General features: G+C 39.3%; 1 pseudogene; it reads left to right on the top strand.

Moving 5' to 3' along the window:
• The first annotated feature begins 614 nt into the window (after positions 1 to 614).
• On the top strand, positions 615 to 935 carry LOC144253404 (glycine cleavage system H protein, mitochondrial pseudogene; annotated as a pseudogene).
• The last annotated feature ends 2275 nt before the right edge of the window (positions 936 to 3210 follow it).

Here is a 3210-nt window from a genome sequence, read left to right as displayed (position 1 = left end):
CACCAACAGTGGCTAACTTCTCACCTGAAGACACATGCAAAACCCTGGGAGGTGAGCAGTTCAAGAATTGGAAGAATCCCACTGGGCATGGTAGTGCACACCTAGAATCCCAGTGGCTCAGGAGGCTGAGATAGTAGAATCTCAAGTTCAAAGCCAGCCTCATCAAAAAATGAGGAACTAAATAATTCAGTGAGCCTTGTCTCTAAATAAAATATAAAAGATGGCTGGGGATGTGACTCAGTGGTTAAGCACCTCTGAGTTCAATCCCTGGTACCACCAAAAAATAATTGGAAGAATCCTTTTCTCCCAACACCACTAAAACCAAGAGATACAGCCTGAGGCACAAAAATTTATTTAGCTAGCATCAAGAGGAAGCCCATACATCTTGTTGTGCCTGTGTAAGCTGAGGCTAGTAAATGGAGGATGGCCGGTTCCAAATGATCCTGGGAAGCCTCACAAGACTCTGTTTCATAAAGGGCTCAATCTGGTCCAGGCCCATTGGTGGCTGGTGCAGTGTGGTGACCCTTTGTAAACTTGTGCACACAGTGTTGTAAGTGGTATAGAGCATGCAAGACTCAGCCATGGTGGCTATGCATAGGGCCACTCTGCTTTCGATGTGTAAAGTCACAGAGAAACATGAGTGGATAATAGAAAATGGCTTTGGAGTGGCAGAAATCAGCAGTTTTGCACAGGTAGCTCTGGGAGATGTTATTTACTATAGCTTATGTGCAGCTGAGACAAAATCGAATAAACAAGATGAGTTTAGTGCTTTGGAAAGTATGAAAGCTGCCAGTGAACATGGTGTCCCTCTATCAGGAGAAGTAACTCAAATTAGTGACATACCTGAAGAAAACCCAGGGCTTGTGAACAAACCTTGTTATGGAGATGGCTGGCCGAGGAAGATGACAAGTGACCTTTTGGAACTGATGAATTAATGAGTGAAGAGGCATTTGAGAAATATGTGAAATATATTGATGAATAGAAATAACACCGTAAATAAACTCATGTGAAATAGCTTCAGTACAGTTGCCACAAGTTAGTGGGAGAGAGAATATTTAAAAAGAAACAACTCTCAACACTGCTACTGAGGGAAGATACTCCCTTAACTTCCCAAGAATTGCAGATAAATACAACAATATGCATCTTTTCACAATTCCTTATGATTTTATACTAGGCTTTAGGCTCTGGTATTCAGAATTCATGACATTGATCTATAGTTAAAACTACTTTTAAAATTATGGAATCCAAGGACAATCTTGTTATAAGCCTTTATACTATTGTAACTTGTTTACAACCATCTCTGGATTGGGGTCAAGATACTTAATTATCTTCCCTTTGAAAATAATTTGAGAGTGAAAATAATTGTTTGTCATACAGTGTCAAAAGAACAATACTGCCCTAACTTTGTAATAGGCTGCATTGGCTGGTGTTATTTTTTTTAATTGGTTCTTCACAACATTACAAAGCTCTTGACATATCATATTTCATACATTAGATTGAAGTGGGTTATGAAATCCCAATTTTACCCCAAATGCAGATTGCAGAATCATGTCGGTTACACATCCACAATTTTACATAATGCCCTATTAGTAACTGTTGTATTCTGCTACCTTTCCTATCCCCTACTATCCCCCTCCCCTTCCCTCACATCTTCTCTCTCTAACCCATCTACTGTATTTCATTTCTCTCCTTGTTTATTTTCCAATTCCCCTCACAACCTCTTATATGTAATTTTGTATAGCAATGAGTGTCTCCCTTCATTTCCATGCAATTTCCCTTTTCTCTCCCTTTCCCTCCCATCTCATGTCTCCGTTTAATGTTAATCTTTTCTTCCTGCTCTTCCTCCCTGCTCTGATCATAGTTGTTCTCATTATATCAAAGAAGACATTTGGTAATTGTTTTTTAGGGATTGGCTAGCTTCACTAACCATAATCTGCTTTAGTGCCATCCATTTCCCTGCAAATTCCATGATTTTGTCATTTTAAGTGCTGCGTAATATTCCATGGTGTATAAATGCCACATTTTTTTTTTTATCCATTCATCTATTGAAGGGCATCTGGGTTGGTTCCACAGTCTAGCTATTATGAATTGTGCTGCTATGAACACCGATGTGGCAGTATCCCTGTAGCAAGCTCTTTTAAGGTCTTCAGGGAATTGTCTGAGAAGGGCAGTAGCAGGGTCAAATGGTGGTTCCATTCCCAGCTTTCCCAGGAATCTCCATACTGCTTTCCAAATTTGCCGCACCAATTTGCAGTCCCACCAGCAATGTACAATTGTACCCTTTTCTCCACATCCTCGCCAGCACTTGTTGTTGTTTGACTTCATAGTGGCTGCCAGTCTTACTGGAGTGAGATGGTATTTTAGGGTGGTTTTGATTTGCATTTCTCTGACTGCTAGAGATGGTGAGCATTTTTTCATGTACTTGTTGATTGATTGTATATCCTCCTCTGAGAAGTGTCTGTTCAGGTCCTTGGCCCATTTGTTGATTGGGTTATTTGTTATTTTATTGTCTAATTTTTTGAGTTCTTTGTGTACTCTGGATATTAGGGCTTTATCTGAAGTGTGAGGAGTAAAAATTTGTTCCCAGGATGTATGCTCCCTATTTACCTCTCTTATTGTTTCTCTTGCTGAGAAAAAAACTTTTTAGTTTAAGTAAGTCCCATTTGTTGATTCTTGTTATTAACTCTTGTGCTATGGGTGTCCTATTAAGGAATTTGGAGCCTGACCCCACAATATGTAGATCGGAGCCAACTTTTTCTTCTATCAGATGCAGAGTCTCTGATTTGATATCAAGCTCCTTGATCCATTTTGAATTAAATGTTGTGCATGGAGATAGAAAGGGATTCAATTTCATTTTGTTGCATATGGATTTCCAGTTTTCCCAACACCATTTGTTGAAGATGCTATCCTTCCTCCATTGCATGCTTTTAGCCCCTTTATCAAATATAAGATAGTTGTAACTTTGTGGATTAGTCTCTGTGTCCTCTATTCTATACCATTGGTCCACGCACCTGTTTTGGTACCAGTACCATGCTGTTTTTGTCACTATTGCTCTGTAAGATAGTTTGAAATCTGGTATCGCTATACCGCCTGATTCACATTTCCTGCTTAGAATTGCTTTTGCTATTCTGGGTCTTTTATTTTTCCATATGAATTTCATGATTGCTTTCTCTATTTCTTCAAGATATGCTGTTGGGATTTTGATTGGCA

The sequence above is a fragment of the Urocitellus parryii genome, chromosome 2 (genome assembly GCF_045843805.1).
Source record: "Urocitellus parryii isolate mUroPar1 chromosome 2, mUroPar1.hap1, whole genome shotgun sequence".
NCBI classification, from domain to species: Eukaryota; Metazoa; Chordata; class Mammalia; order Rodentia; family Sciuridae; genus Urocitellus; species Urocitellus parryii.
Note: the sequence above shows the minus strand (reverse complement) of the source record. Positions and strands in the feature narration are given on the sequence as shown.